This window comes from Schistocerca gregaria, chromosome 5 (assembly GCF_023897955.1).
Source record: "Schistocerca gregaria isolate iqSchGreg1 chromosome 5, iqSchGreg1.2, whole genome shotgun sequence".
NCBI classification, from domain to species: Eukaryota; Metazoa; Arthropoda; class Insecta; order Orthoptera; family Acrididae; genus Schistocerca; species Schistocerca gregaria.
The window spans coordinates 57,165,916-57,183,895 of NC_064924.1; positions in this window are offsets into that span (position 1 = coordinate 57,165,916).

A 17,980-nucleotide genomic window follows, 5' to 3' on the forward strand; every position below is an offset into this window, starting at 1 on the left:
TTCTTCTGTGGCACAGCTACAAAGTGGATCTGCAGTTCGCAAGGCTCTAGCGTTACTATTGGCCTCTGGTAAGGTAAACGCTACCACTTTTGCCTGCTCTCTGTCTTGGAGTGCACTTGTTGGCTTCCAGCAGCCTTACATCTAACAATGTACAAGCCGTTACATTGTTAATATGTGACAATGAGCGACTTTCTGGTCAAATTCAACTACTCGTTGTGGGTGCGCATCACGTGCTTGTGTCCAAATCAGACGCCAAGCGCGTCGCGAGTAGTACGTAACATCAAACATCAACTGACTGTACCAAGTGGGAGTATGCTACATACAGAGCACGCGTGGCCTCGTATGCTAACATCGGAAGTTAATCTGTTCTTTCAGAGTCACTGCTTTTACAGTACAGAGTTTTGTGCCTGTCTCCCCTTAATCTTTACTTTGCTTTATTGACACATTGCAAAGGATGTACGAGAACCTGCTGTTTTCCTACTGGTCTTCTCCCACAAGAGAAACGAAAAATCTGAAAGCAAAAACGCGTTTAGGTTTCAAAATACCTCGACAAAGAAAACTGCTATTCTATGCATAAATATGGACGTAATAAACTTTATAATGAAAACTGTTTCAGCACTGAAAGATTCAGATCTATTTAGCGAGAAAAATAATTTTGGATGTTATTTGGCACCTTCAAAGAAAGCAAGTACATAAAATAAAACGGCGGTATTTACTGTCTCCTAAGTACCGTTTGATTTGTTTGTTAGCATGTGTTTCTAGAGCAGATAAATGTAGATTTTTGAAATGCTTGGACGACACTTTTCCGTTTCTTTCGGTTCTCAGGTGTGTTGAGAATTAACCGCAAGACTTTCTCACAAGCATCCGTCACGAATTTTGCTTTGGTCATTAATAAACTTTATTGCCATGACTTGTTCCTACATGCTTTTACTAAATTTCGATTTTCGTAACAGGATGGTACTTAATAACCACATAAAAGACGGCTGTCCAACATAACCATAACGACCACTCGTGGCATGCAGAGACTGAGTACAGGAGTAAAACGCCAGGACCGCAGCAGTACGAGTAGTCGATTGAGACATTAAGTCGCACGTGCAGAAGGGGCTTAAGTCTGTAAGACTACATGATTGTTGCGTCGCACGATATCAGGATTCCACATTCAGCCGTTCCGATCAACTGGATGATCCGACGTCGGCTTCTCGGCGGTTTTTTTTTTTTTTTTTTTTAAGACAACTGAGTTGCTTGTTGCTCCGTGCAGCAGAAGTAGAGTCGGGTGGGTGCCTTTGTGTCCATCGCATCAACACGGGAGCGAGAAGAACTGACGCGGCGGAGATGAAAGTCCCCAGAAAGTGACGTCTGCGGGGAACGCGGTAAAACCCGCTAGGGACGCGCCCTGCTCTTTAAACTAATGGCATGAGCTGCTGCTGCTGGCAAGAAAGAGCGCTTCTGCGCTCAGCACTCAAGTAAGCGAAGAGCTCGTAGCACTATCTCTGTGTACAATGTACACACACACATGTAGAGAGACAGAGAGAGAGAGAGAGAGAGAGAGAGACGGACACACACACATGCACACATGCAACTGAACGTACTCAGACATTTCGCTCTTTACCTATTCTGATCAACACTAAACTGACACAGCCACAGACTGCACACATTACAGTCAGTGATTTTCATACGGAGCGCTAGGTGACGTTACCAAAATAAAAACCTAAACAGCCTACTTACAAATATGGTAGGGATTCTCGACATTTCGGGATAAAGGGCCTAGAATGGCCAACCAGCACCGCTTCAGTATTCTTCTGTAGCACCACATTTCAACGGTTTCTCTTCCCTTCTTGTCTGAACTGTATACCGCCCAATTTTCACTTCAGTAGAATGCTGCACCGCACTATATCTGCAGGAAAGACATCTGAACTGTTTATACTTTCAGATTCGTCTTTGAGAAATGCTTCCTTTGCTACAGCAGTTTGCTTTGCAGTTTATATCGTCACTGCTTCTGCAATCGTTACTTGCTTTGCTGCCCAGACACATCTAGTAGGCTACTTTTATTATTTAATTACTCAATCTAGTTGCCTCAGCATCACCTGATTAATTTCGACTACATTCCGTTGCCCATGTTTTACTATTGCTGTTCATCTTATATAAACTCTTCCCAACATATTATGCAGTTGAGCTTCATCAGTAGTAAAACTAAGATAGCTGAATGTAGTCTAATTACACTACTGGCCATTAAAATTGCTACACCACGAAGATGACGTACTACAGACGCGAAATTTAACCGGCGGGAAGAAGATGCTGTGATATGCAAATAATTAGCTTCTCAGAGCATTCACACAAGGTTGGCGCCTGTGGCGACACCTACAATGTGCTGACATTAGAAAGTTTCCAACCGATTTCTCATACACAAACAGCAGTTCACCGGCGTTGCCTGGTGAAACGTTTTTGTGATGCCTCGTGTAAGGAGGAGAAATGAGTACCACCACATGACGTTACATTTCAGATGTGTTACGACGCATGGCTCTACCCTTCATTCGATCCCTGCGAAACCCTACATTTTAGCAGGATAATGCTCGACCGCATGTTGCAGGTCATGTACGGGCCTTTCTGGATACAGAAAATGTTCGACTGCTGCCCCGGCCAGCACATTCTCGAGATCTCTCACCAATTGTAAACGTCTGGTCAATGGTGGCCGAGCAACGGAGAACAAACCAACTGAGGCTAAGTTTACAAGACGCGAGGTAGGAAAATTGGCTCAATCAATTGCGAGAATTGAGGAAGGGGGTGAAGAGGGGGGGAGAGGGTCGGCCGCACTGGATTTCCATATGTAAAACACGTAGCATCATTGTTCGTCCCACTATACATACTGTGGCGGACGGTATTTCGGACATTCATTTCCCTGTCTCCTTTGATAATGTCACAACAACAAAAACAATAGTTAACGCTGAAAGCAATTTGATGCCGCCACGTTGAGCGAACCACGCTATCACCAAACTGTCGACACAAGTAACAAATAGCACATTCATGAAACAATTTTACAATAGCTAAATCTTAGACGTGGACACGAAGGTATGAATACAGAAAACAAATTAATAGCAACTAGACTCAACAAGCATTTCAGATGACTAAGAGCACGTAAGGGGCGTCTCTACTAAATAATGGAGACAGCCAAATTGGTACTTAGAAATATAACAAACTACTAGAGATGGTAATCTAGTATCGAAATACATCGAAGAAAAATGAGAAAGAGAAGAAGAAAATTTGCAGATTACTTTATTATTAAGTAAACACGGACGTGATACGGCAGCAAGTTTCTTATAGCAAAATTGAACATTTTTAGTCTCTTGTAACCGTTCTGTCAAAATTGTTACAAACTTAGCTAGCTGGTGTCGTAATTTAGAAATGAGAGTTAGTATGAATGTCGTGTAATAAATACACTCCTGGAAATTGAAATAAGAACACCGTGAATTCATTGTCCCAGGAAGGGGAAACTTTATTGACACATTCCTGGCGTCAGATACATCACATGATCACACTGACAGAACCACAGGTACATAGACACAGGCAACAGAGCATGCACAATGTCGGCACTAGTACAGTGTATAACCACCTTTCGCAGCAATGCAGGCTGCTATTCTCCCATGAAGACAATCGTAGAGATGCTCGATGTAGTCCTGTGGAACGGCTTGACATGCCATTTCCACCTGGCACCTCAGTTGGACCAGCATTCGTGCTGGACGTGCAGACCGCGTGAGACGACGCTTCATCCAGTCCCAAACATGCTCAATGGGGGACAGATCCGGAGATCTTGCTGGCCAGGGTAGTTGACTTACACCTTCTAGAGCACGTTGGGTGGCACGGGATACATGCGGACGTGCATTGTCCTGTTGGAACAGCAAGTTCCCTTGCCGGTCTAGGAATGGTAGAACGATGGGTTCCATGACGGTTTTGGATGTACCGTGCACTATTCAGTGTCCCCTCGACGGTCACCAGAGATGTACGGCCAGTGTAGGAGATCGCTACCCACACCATGATGCCGGGTGTTGGCCCTATGTGCGTCGGTCGTATGCAGTCCTGATTGTGGCGCTCACCTGCACGGCGCCAAACACCATACGACCATCATTGGCACCAAGGCAGAAGCGACTCTCATCGCTGAAGACGACACGTCTCCATTCGTCCCTCCATTCACGCCTGTCGCGACACCACTGGAGGCGGGCTGCACGATGTTGGGGCGTGAGCGGAAGACGGCCTAACGGTGTGCGAGACCGTAGCCCAGCTTCATGGAGACGGTTGCGAATGGTCCTCGCCGATACCCCAGGAGCAACAGTGTCCCTAATTTGCTGGGAAGTGGCGGTGCGGTCCCCTACGGCACTGTGTAGGAACCTACGGTCTTGGCGTGCATCCATGCGTCGCTGCGGTCCGGTCCCTGGTCGACGGGCACTTGCACCTTCCGCCGACCACTGGCGACAACATCGATGGACTGTGGAGACCTCACGCCCCACGTGTTGAGCAATTCGGCGGTACGTCCACCCGGCCTCCCGCATGCCCACTATAAGCCCTCGCTCAAAGTCGGTCAACTGCACATTCGGTTCACGTCCACGCTGTCGCGGCATGCTACCAGTGTTAATGACTGCGATGGAGCTCCGTATGCCACGGCAAACTGGCTGACACTGACGGCGGCGGAGCACAAATGCTGCGCAGCTAGCGCCATTCGACGGCCAACACCGCGGTGCCTGGTGTGTCCGCTGTGCCGTGCGTGTGATCATTGCTTGTACAGCCCTCTCGCAGTGTCCGGAGCAAGTATAGTGGGTCTGACACACCGGTGTCAATGTGTTCTTTTTTCCATTTCCAGGAGTGTATTTCTCATGAACCGCCGTTGCGACAGAAGCAGAGATCAACTGTGGAAACTAAGCAACCGAATATTAAAAGTAAAGTTATTAAGGGATACACCCGACTAAGTATACAAAATAAGAGGGCACGTACATTCGTGAGTGAGTGGTTCAAAATAAGAATTAATACTGTAAGGCAAATTGGTCATATAAATACGTCAGCACACACTCAGTTGCAGGCGAACGTACGATCGGGATAGAGGCACGTACGTTATAAATAGACTACTGGCTATTAAAATTGCTACACCAAGAAGAAATTCAGATGATAAACGGGTTTTTATTGGACAAATATATTATACTAAAACTGACATGTGATTACATTTTCACGCAATTTGGGTGCATACATCCTGAGAAATCAGTACCCAGAACAACCACCTCTGGCCGTAATAACGGCCTTGATACGCCTGGACATTGAGTCAAACAGAACTTGGATGGCGTGTACAGGTACAGCTGCCCATGCAGCTTCAGCACGATACCACAGTTCATCAAGAGTAGTGACTGGCGTATTGTGACGAGCCAGTTGCTCGGCCACCATTGACCAGACGTTTTCAATTGGTGAGAGATCTGGAGGATGTACTGGCCAGGGCAGCTGTCGAACATCCACTGTTGAAAGTTCCATCAATGAGAACAAGAGATGACCCAGACGTGTAACCGATAGCACCCCATACCATCACGCCGGGTGATACGCCAGTATAGCGCTGACGTATACACGCTTCCAACGTGCGTTCACCGCGATGTCTCCAAACACGAATGCGACCATCATGATGCTGTAAACATAACCTGGATTCATTCGAAAAAATGACGTTTTGCCATTCGTGCACCCAGATTCGTCGTTGAGTACATCATCGCAGGAGCTCCTGTCTGTGGTGCAGCGTAAAGGGTAATCGCAGCCATGGGCTCCGAGCTGATAGTCCATGCTGCTGCAAACGTCGTCGAACTGTTCGTGCAGATGGTTGTTGTCTTGCAAACGTCCCCATCTGTTGACTCATGGATCGAGACGTGGCTGCACGATCCGTTTTAACCATGCGGATAAGATGCCTGTCATCTCCACTGCTAGTGATACGAGGCCGTTGGGATCCAGCACGGCGTTCCTTATTACCCTCCTGAACGCACTGAGTCCATATTCTGCTAACAGTCATTGGATCTCGACCAACGCGAGCAGCAATGTCACGATACGATAAACCGCAATCGCGGTAGGCCACAATCCGACCTTTATCAAAGTCGCAAACGTAATGGTACGCATTTCTCGTCCTTACACTATGCATCACAACAACGTTTCACCAGGCAACGCCGGTCAACTGCTGTTTGTGTATGAGAAATCGGTTGGAAACTTTCCTCATGTCAGCACGTTGTAGATGTCGCCTCCGGCGCCAACCTTGTGTAAATACTCTGAAAAGCTAATCATTTGCATATCACAGCATCTTCTTCCTGTCGGTTAAATTTCACGTCTGTAGCACGTCATCTTCGTGGTGTAGCAATTTTAATGTCCAGTAGTGTACTATCATTCCCCGTGGCCAGGGTAAAAATAATTGTGGTTAAAATGCGTTTTTTATTAGAAAGAAATCAATCGGACTTTGTAATTAAACGGAAAGAAAGATCGCAGGGTCTGAATGTCGCGGCAAATATGACCTAAATATTGAAATTGACGTTGGCGGCCACGAAGGGAAAGAGATGAACAAATCCACCTACCTCTATTTTTGAGCAGCGCCGTCGTGAAGATCGTCGCCTCCATCTACAAAATTAAAATGATAATAATCTTCCAGAGTTACAGGATCTGGCATCCATGGTACCGTAAATGAAATGAGTGTTCAAATGTGTGTGAAATCTTATGGGACTTAACTGCTAAGGTCATCAGTCCCTAAGTTTACACACTACTTAACCTAAATTATCCTAAGGACAAACACACACACCCATGCCCGAGAGAGGACTCGAACCTCCGCCGGGACCAGCCGCACAGTCCATGACTGCAGCGCCTAAGACCGCTCGGCTAATCGCGTGCGGCTATCGTAAATGAGCAAATCGTATTGTTTCAGAAGTTGCTTCCATTATTTAGCACAATTTCACTTGTAATTACAGAGTACTTCGTTTATACGTGTTATCACCAGGACATGGGAACAACGGAAGGTAACTAATACTAAAACTAATAAACGAAGAGTGTAAATCTTCTTTTTTCCGTCAATGTTAAATACTTTTCAAATGAATCTTTGGTATGAGAATCGAATAATTGTCTACGCATTTATCAATAAGAAAAAATTATTAAATTTCTTTACATTCTGTAACTATTTCTTACCATATAGGACACATCACAAACTATGAGCATATTTTTAGAAACTATCTCAACATTCACCTGGAATGATTGGAAAAATCGTAGGATAGAAGGACTAGGTAATGATCCTCTACCCCCATTGCAAAAACAATACGTCACAGTTATATGGATCGAGTTAGTCTCGCAAAAGGTTAACGAATGCGCTAAGGGAAAAGTCTTCGGATTGAAAATATGAGGTATATCAAAAAAAAAAAAAAGAAAATACTCTCAAGTCCTGGAGAAGTCTGTTGAACATGCATGCCTCAGAATACCACAAACTTTCCAGAAAGAAATCGAAGAAAACTCTCTACCTTATGTTCAGAATAGGCATGTTGGTATCCTTTTCAAGTGAGGCATTGCTGAGAAGGATAAATTTCTTGAGAGAATAGATGTGTTTAGACATCAGTGTACCCCCAACCCATTAAGTGATCGCGTACATGAGGCTCGTAAATTACCATCAGTCGTACATGGCCCGAATGTCACACATTTAGACTGAGCTGAGCTGCATTAAAATATTACCATATACTGCACCAACAAACATTAACATGTAAAGGGAATCAGTTTGAGAATATTACAGATGGACAATCTTCCGATCATAGAAGAAGCTACATTCAACCTTTGCAGTCAGTTAGGGCTATGCATACCTGCCTTCAGTGTGAGAGTTCCATGTGTCCTCAGTTCCAGCTATCTGCCGTCTCCTATTCCACTCATCATTTCACCATTGCAAGGCAGTAAAATGGCTTCCAAGTGTGAGAAATTAAATGTGTCTATTACGTGTATGTTTTACTGTGCTCATAGTTGGTGCGTTACTGTTAACTGTGAATAAGGAATTGATTCCCTGCACCACTTAACTTTCTTTATTATTGAACTCCTGTGCTTGGAGTTGTCTGGTATCTCAGTGGCAACTTCAGTTAAAAATTCGGGGCTGAGTGTCTTGAAATATTCGCTAACATTTCGTACCCATTTGCAACTCCCCGTTTACGTCCGAAGATGTCTTCCGAGATGGAAAACATACATCAATGAACATTTCTATTTACCGACGATGGCCTCTCCACCCGTAAAGTTTTAACTAAGAGAAAAACTCTCTGTGAAAGTGTACACTGCATTGTTAACTCAGTGGTAGGTTATCTGAAGTAATGCAGGAAAAGATGTGAGGCAAGTAAGGATCCAGGAGGAACACTACTTACTAAAGAGTTAATACACTGGACCAGGATCATGAAGAAAATGAGGTTCTCTTTCAGTTATCTAGATTTAAGTATTCCAAGGGCTTCATACCTGTCTGGCACTTCTTTAAAAAACGCAGCCGAGTCTCCATTTTGCTATGTATACAGGATAATCATAATTAATGCTCCAGTTTCAAAAAGCGTAAAAAAAAGAACCACTATTCAGAAAGAAGTCAAATTTGAACGGAACATATCGAAGAAGGGAGAAACGTTACGGAAGCAAAAAAAAAGGATGCAATTTTTCCACTAGACGCCGCTGTAAGCGTCAAAATATTCAGGCGTTTTGATACAAATGACAGATGAATCATAAGTATGATGGCTATGGTGTGGGTATCACATTAAATCAACCGCATTGTGCAACGTGCCTGACCCCACAAGTTTGGCATTCAACTGTTGTGGCATTGTTAGTTGGGTAAGACCGCCCACCACAGCAAGATGGTATCACACCGATTGGGAAAAGTCAGTTTTTAATCGACCTGAGCCCAAAAACCGTACAAAAAGCAACAATGAAATCGGTGCTTAAGTATAATGAGACGGGCGCAAAACATTTTCAATATGCTGTCCACCACTTTCTGCCACAAGATGAAATCGAGCACCAGCATGTTCAACAACAGATCAGAGTGTCTCAGGGGTCTCGTTCAGAATGCGTTGCGCTGTACATAACTTCGGCTCAGCTACATTTGTAATCGGTGCACAAAACACAGCATCTTTCAGATAACCCCACAGCCAGAAGTAACACGAATTAAGATCAGGTGAACTGGTCGGCCAAGATGTAAGGGAATAGCACTCCGTCTTCAGGCCACAAGTGACCCATCGGGATCATCCTACCGCAGTGTCATCTTCAGCTGAGGATGCGGATCGGAGGGTCGGGTGGTCAGCACACCGCTCTCCTGGTCGTTATGATGGTTTTCTTTGACCGGAGCCGCTACTATTAGGTCGAGTAGCTCCGCAACCCGAGGCTGAGTGCGCCCCGAAAAGTGGCAACGGCGCATGGCGGCTCAGATGGCCACTCATTCAAGTGCCAGCCACGCGCGACAGTGCTTAACTTGGGTGAACTGACGGGAACCGGTGTATCCACTGCGGCAAGGGCCGTTGCCCTGTGGGGAAATGATGGCTGATCATTCTAACATTTCCGAAATGCCTCTACAACTGCCGCTTCAATGGCTGTGCAATGTGCGAAGGAGCGCCATCTTGCATAGAAGTTATCGTATCCACACGTTCACGCTGTTGTACGGTTGGAATGGCATTGGTGTTCATAGCGTTTACAGTGACGGTACAGGTAACTGGACCTACAAGAACCATCTACTCAAAAACAAAATAAGGCCCTACCATAAACGATGCCGTCAACCAGCGCCGCACAATTACCTTTGCGGAACAAAATGTTACCAGTTGATGTGCGAGCAGATTTTCCATTGCCCATATTCTGCAATTATGTATCTTGACATGTCTTTGAAGACGGAAATGGACTTCGTCTGTCGACAGAATGTTCCATGACCATTCATTGCATTCGTTACAATTTTTTGTTTCCATTACGTTTCACCCTCCTTCAATACCATTCCGTTCGAATTTGACGTCATTCCAAGCAGTGGTTCGTTTTCAAAGCGTTCCGAAACTGGAGCTTTAATTATAATCACCCTGTACATCCTACTCATACAAATTGTCTCCTTCTATTTACACTGTAACTATGTCGTTCAGACGTGTGGCACTCATGTGAGGCGATATCTTACCAGGTGAGGTACAACAACAAAAGAGACCTAAAATTCCTTCAAGAAGTAAACGACAGCCTCTTTTCTAGAGATCAGCGGTTGTGGTTCAGTGTGCTTCACATATATAATAAAATTTAGTTAACTTTAAAAAAAAAAGTCTTTCAGGGGATATTTCCGTCACATTACTTCAACTCCCCCCATGAACCATGGACCTTGTCGTTGGTGGGGAGGCTTGCGTGCCTCAGCGATACAGATAGCCGTACCGTAGGTGCAACCACAATGGAGGGGTATCTGTTGAGAGGCCAGACAAACATGTGGTTCCTGAAGAGGGACAGCAGCCTTTTCAGTAGTTGCAAGGGCAACAGTCTGGATGATTGACTGATCTGGCCTTCTAACAATAACCAAAACGGCCTTGCTGTGCTGGTACTGCGAACGGCTGAAAGCAAGAGGAAACTAGAGCCGTAATTTTTCCCGAGGGCATGCAGCTTTACTGTATGATTAAATAATGATGGTGTCCTCTTGGGTAAAATATTCCGGAGGTAAAATAGTCCCCCATTCCGATCTCCGAGCGGGGACTACTCGAGAGGATGCCGTTATCAGGAGAAAGAAAACTGGCGTTCTACGGATCGGAGCGTGGAATGTCAGATCCCTTAATCGGGCAGGTAGGTTAGAAAATTTAAAAAGGGAAATGGATAGGTTAAAGTTAGATATAGTGGGAATTAGTGAAGTTCGGTGGCATGAGGAACAAGACGTCTGGTCAGGTGCCTACAGGGTTATAAACACAAAATCAAATATGGGTAATGCAGGAGTAGGTTTAATAATGAATAGGAAAATAGGAATGCGGGTAAGCTACTACGAACAGCATAGTGAACGCATTATGGTGGCCAAGATAGATACGAAGCCCATACCTACTACAGTAGTACAAGTTTATATGCCAACTAGCTCGGAAGATGACGAAGAAATTGAAGAAATGTATGATGAAATAAAAGAAATTATTCAGATAGTGAATGGAGACGAAAATTACGGGTGACTGGAATTCGAGTGTAGGAAAAGGGAGAGAAGGAAACATAGTAGGTGAATATGGATTGGGGCTAAGAAATGAAAGAGGAAGCCGCCTGGTAGAATTTTGCACAGAGCACAACTTAATCATAGCTAACACTTGGTTTCAGAATCATGAAAGGAGGTTGTATACATGGAAGAACCCTGGAGATACTAAAAGGTATCAGATAGATTATATAATGGTAAGACAGAGATTTAGGAACCAGGTTTTAAATTGTAAGACATTTCCAGGGGCAGATGTGCACTCTGACCACAATCTATTGGTTATGAACTGTAGATTAAAACTGAAGAAACTGCAAAAAGGTGGGAATTTAAGGAGATGGGACCTGGATAAACTGAAAGAACCAGAGGTTGTACAGAGTTTCAGGGAGAGCATAAGGGAACAATTGACAGAAATGGGGGAAAGAAATACAGTAGAAGAAGAATGGGTAGCTTTGAGGGATGAAGTAGTAAAGGCAGCAGAGGATAAAGTAGCTAAAAAGACGAGGGCTGCTAGAAATCCTTGGGTAACAGAAGAAATATTGAATTTAATTGATGAAAGGAGAAAATATAAAAATGCAATAAATGAAGCAGGCAAAAGGGAATACAAACGTCTCAAAAATGAGATCGACAGGAAGTGCAAAATGGCTAAGCAGGGATGGCTAGAGGACAAATGTAAGGATGTAGAAGCTTATCTCAGTAGGGGTAAGATAGATACTGCCTACAGGAAAATTAAGAGACCTTTGGAGAAAAGAGAACCACTTGTATGAATATCAAGAGCTCAGATGGCAACCCAGTTCTAAGCAAAGAAGGGAAAGCAGAAAGGTGGAAGGAGTATATAGAGGGTCTATACAAGGGCGCTGTACTTGAGGACAATATTATGGAAATGGAAGAGGATGTAGATGAAGATGAAATGGGGGATACGATACTGCGTGAAGAGTATGACAGAGCACTGAAAGACCTGAGTCGAAACAAGGCCCCCGGAGTAGACAACATTCCATTGGAACTACTGACGGCCTTGGGAGAGCCAGTCCTGACAAAACTGTACCAGCTGGTGAGCAAGATGTATGAAAGATGCGAAACACCCTCAGACTTCAAGAAGAATATAATAATTCCAATCCCAAAGAAATCAGGTGTTGACAGATGTGAAAATTACCGAACAATCAGTTTAATAAGCCACAGCTGCAAAATACTAACACGAATTCTTTACAGACGAATGGAAAACTAGTAGAAGCCGACCTCGGGGAAGATCAGTTTGGATTCCGTAGACATACTGGAACACGTGAGGCAATGCTGACCTTACGACTTATCTTAGAAGAAAGATTAAGGAAAGGCAAACCTACGTTTCTAGCATTTGTAGACTTAGAGAAAGCTTTTGACAATGTTGACTGGAATACTCTCTTTCAAATTCTAAAGGTGACAGGGGTAAAATACAGGGAGCGAAAGGCTATTTACAATTTGTACAGAAACCAGATGGCAGTTACAAGAGTCGACGGGTATGAAAGGGAAGAAGTGATACAGAAGAATGTTGAAGATTAGGTGGGTAGATCTCGTAGCTAATGAGGAGGTATTGAATAGGATTGGGGAGAAGAGAAGTTTGTGGCACAACTTGACAAGAAGAAGGGATCGGTTGGTAGGACATGTTCTGAGGCATCAAGGGATCACCAATTTAGTATTGGAGGGCAGCGTGGAGGGTAAAAATCGTAGAGGGACAACAAGAGATGAATACACTAAGCAGATTCAGAAGGATGTAGGTTGTAGTAGGTACTGGGAGATGAAGAAGCTTGCACAGGATAGAGTAGCATGGAGAGCTGCATCAAACCAGTCTGAGGACTGAAGACAACAACAACAACAATACTTCAACTCAGAAAGTTCCGTATTTCAATCTCAACATTACTTTCAGTATCAGGTTATAGTCCAATATTCCCGCGTTTCGAGCCACAGCGGAATCAGCTTGTACGAAACAGCCAAAAGAACTACTTATAAGTATTAAGTGTCAGGAGAGATTATACGTAAGACTAGCTGAGGCCGCTGGGCCATGATTTTACAATGTGGGTGCGTAGTTTCTAGCTTTGTACTAGCCTGAGAAGCACTAATATGTAAAATTAAGATTTAAACCTCATGAGAAAATTAAAAGAAGACACGTCGACGGCACTGTAGTGGAGTTATCGACAACGTCAGAGAACTCTTCTACGGTGATTGGGTGCGAAATTAACTCTAATTTTCGAGTAACACAACTTTTTGTAAGTGACAAGAGTGAAAATCACAAGCAAAGAAAAATTCAGTTATTAACTGCTACTAATACTATTAGTGCTCATATTTAAGTACAGTACTATATACGCAGTTAACAAAATGTTAACAAATATTCATTAAGTCACTCACACCGTTAGTGATGTCGATGATATCTTTCAACCTAGCAGAGTTGTTTTTAAGGGGCATTGAAAGCTTTCTTACCATATCTTTTTTTGACCACATGGGACTCTTCTTCTGTTTCCAAAGCTTCATTGTTTGGGAATGACGTTTGAAAGACATGACTTCATACCTATCATTCGATTTGTTTGTCACTTTCGTTGTGTAGTCTGAAATTTTCAGTTGGTTTCTCGTACAACACAATATTCACCCATTTGTGCTTGGGGTACGTGGCTTCAAGGCGAGCCCGAATACCGCAAGCACCCGCCCCGCTTATCCCATTTTTGAAAAAAATTGGGACTAACTTGGCCACGCCCGCAAGCTTATAACCTGAAGGAGACATGTACTGCCAGTAACATGTCAAGTGTTCATTATGCTTCTACTTTATACTAAATTAGTTATACCACTTACAGTGAACCAGTAGATATTTTGCAAATCAAGATGATACCACGTTGCTATGGAAATGTAGCACTGCAAAACTTGCCACACTAAAGCCACAACACTTAGAAAGACGAAACTTTATGCTGAAGGGAGACTCCACTATTCTTAACTGCTACCAACCACTTTACTTGAAACTACTCTCACAAATTTTATGAAAAAATCAATAGCTCAGTTACCTCCTGGGCCCGGATACTACAGCTGACCTTCATATGTTCAAACCTCAGCTTCGTATATCTCCATTCAGATGTACGGTAAGATATCACATACATTAAGAAAAATTTAACCTCAGTAGGACTTATCAAAAATCTTTCCTATTCACTTTAATGAACTTGGCAGGTTACTAATTACTATAATGGCAGATCTGTATAAAAGGAGGTTGTTATCGAGTCGCCGGCTGCTGTGGCCGATTGGTTCTAGGCGCTTCAGTCGGGAACCGCGCTTCCACTACGGTCGCAGGTTCGAATCCTGCTTCGAGCGTGGATGTGTAAGTCTAGGGGACTTATGACCTCAGATGTTAAGTCCTATAGTGCTTAGAGCCATTTGAACCATCCGTTATCGAGTCACACCTGCACAGACTCACATCTGTACAGACTCACACCTGTATGAAGTAAGATTTTTTCCGACTTTCACAATATGTTTTGACACGACACCAGTCTCCTGTTCTCTAATTTCACACCGATTTGGCATGTCACAGATGTGCAGTGTCACAGCAGATGACGTCTAGTAATGGAATTGTAACATTCCCAAATCAGTCACACTGTAAATTGTTACCACCAAAATGCAGCTGATTCAGAAGAAACATTTCATACAGCTCTCAATACATTTAAATTAACCGCATTTTGCCGGCCGTTGTGGCCGAGCGGTTCTAGGCGCTTCAATCTGGAACCGTGCGACCGCTACGGTCGCAGGCTCGCTTCCTGCCTCGGTCATGGATGTGTGTGATGTCCTTAGGTTAGTTAGGTATATGTAGTTCAAAGTTCTAAGGGACTGATAACCTCAGATGTTAAGTCCCATAGTGCTCAGAGCCATTTGAACCAATAACCGCATTTTGAATAATATGAGCACATTACTTGATGGGATGCTACAAAATGAATGCATCTATCTGGAGCTTATTTTTTATTCACGTCCTCAGAAACGAATGAATGTAAATTCTAACAAACTAAATAACACAGTCTGAATGGCTGAAAGCAAATAAAAATTATATCAAATGGCATACTGGTCATGGGACATGAAGGGTGATTCACGAGGATATGCAAATATTTTAATATGTTATTCTACAAGTAAAACTAAAGAAAAAAGTTCATATAAACATAGGTCCGCAAATGTTTAGTTACAGAGTTACGGCTAATAAAATATTTTGCCTGAAATTAGCAACTTCGCTAATATGAAGCCATCGCAAAACTGTACGAGGTTAAAGTAAAGCATAATTATCGTTTACACTACTTGCCATTAAAATTGCTACACCACAAAGATGACGTGCTACAGACGCGAGGTTCTAGGCGCTCAGTCTGGAACCGCGAGACAGCTACGGTCGCAGGTTCGAATCCTGCCTCGGGCATGGATGCGTGTGATGTCCTTCGGTTAGTTAGGTTTATGTAGTTCCAAGTTCTAGGGGACTGATGACCACAGATGTTAAGTCCCATAGTGCTCAGAGCCATACTACAGACGCGAAATTTAACCGACTGGAACAAGATGCTGTGATATACAAATGATTAGTTTTTCAGAGCATTCACACAAGGCTGGCGCCGGTGGCGACACCTACAACGTGCTGACATGAGGAAAGATTCCAACCAATTTCTCATACACAAACAGCAGTTCACCGGCGTTGCCTGGTGAAACGTTGTTGTGATGCCTCGTCTAAGGAGGATAAATGCGTACCATCACGTTTCCGACTTTGATAAAGGGCGGATTGTAGCCTACCGCGATTGCGGTTTATCGTATCGCGACATTGCTGCTCGCGTTGGTCGAGATCCAATGACTGTTAGCAGAATGTGGAATCGGTGGGTTCAGGAGGATAATACGGAACGCCGTACTGGATCCCAACGGCCTCGTATCACTAGCAGTCGAAATGACAGGCATTTTATCCGCATGGCTAAAACGGATCGTGCAGCCACGTCTCGATCTCTGAGTCAACAGAGTGGGACGTTGGCAAGACAACCATCTCTACGAACACTTCAACGACGTTTGCAGCAGCATGGACTATCAGCTCGGAGACCATGGCTGCGGTTACCCTTGACGCTGCATCACAGACAGGAGCGCCTGCGATGGTGTACTCAACGACGAGCCTGAGTGCACGAATGGCAAAACGTCATTTTTTCGAATGAATCAAGGTTCTGTTTACAGCATCATGATGGTCGCATCCGTGTTTGGCGACATCGCGGTGAACGCACATTGGAAGCGTGTATTCGTCATCGCCATCGCCATACTGGCGTATCACCCGGCGTGATGGTATGGGGTGCCATTGGTTTACATGTCTCGGTCACCTCTTGTTCGCATTGACGGCACTTTGAACAGTGGACGTTACATTTCAGTTGTGTTACGACCCGTGGCTCTACCCTTCATTCGATCCCTGCGAAACCCTACATTTCAGCAGAATAATACACGACCGCATGTTACAAGTCCTGTACGGGCCTTTATGGATACAGGAAATGTTCGACTGCTAGCACATTCTCCAGATCTCTCACCATTGAAAAAGTCTGGTCAATGGTGGCCGAGCAACTGGTGAACTCTTGATGAACTGTGATATCGTGTTGAAGCTGCATGGGTAGCTGTACCTGTACACGCCATCCAAGTTCTGTTTGACTCAATGCCCAGGCGTATCAAGTCCGTTATTACGGCCAGATGTGGTTGTTCTTGGTACTGATTTCTCAGAAACTATGCAACCAAATTGCGTGAAAATGTAATCACATGCCAGTTCTAGTATGATATATGTGCCCAATGAATACCCGTTTATAATCTGCATTTCTTCTTTGTGTAGCAGTTTTAATGGCCAGTAGTGTATTTTGTTGTTATTGGTCTGGTGAATTTAATAAAAATGTCCCAGACGTTTATGTGCAGTAGCAGAACTTCCAGAGAAGCAACGATGATTATACAAGTAAATTTGTTAACTTTCCATTAAGAATATAGAAACGTTTATGTCATTGTTGGAAAGAAGAAATACCCCGCTTGCTCGAAGATGTTCCACTTTGCATGCGATTGCAAATGTATTTTCAACATGACGGCGCGCCTCCACATTTCATCAACGCTGTTACTACAGATTTAAATGAACATTTTCCCCAGAAATGCACTGGTCGTGGTGCTACATGTCTGTGGCCACCCAGATCGCCCGATTTAACGCCAATGGATTTTTGTGTATTAGGATGGGTGAAAGACGTAGTTTATGAGGACAAAGTCAATACACGTGATGCATTACCTGCTCACATTATGAATGCAATAAACGAAATTAAGAACACCCCTGTGAAACTAAAATGAGCAACAAAATCTGTTCAGACACATGCACCTAAATACATTTAACTAGGTGGAGACATTTTTGAACTTTTATTGTGAATGTATTGTGAAATTGTATGTTCACTGTGCAAATTCCTTAACACTGAGCTTTGCTTTTTTCCGGTTTGACATGAATTCACGTGTTCTATGGCATTAATAAAAGCAAATTATCTGACACATTCATTCAGTTTCAGTTAACTTTATTACCATTATATTGTTTTCAAAATTAAATTATTTACATCTTCTATTTAAAACTTTGTGCAATTGTCTGGAATTTAAAAAACAAATTGGGCCAAATAGTTAATAAATTAAAAATTTTACGAAATTACTCTTTGCATCTCGGGATGTTCTTTGAAAATACTACAAATACATGTCTGGGACATGTTTTATTAGATTCACCAGATCAATAACAACAAAGTAAATGGAAATCGTGCTTTACTTTAACCTCGTACAGTTTTGCGATGACTTCATATTAGCGAAGCTCCT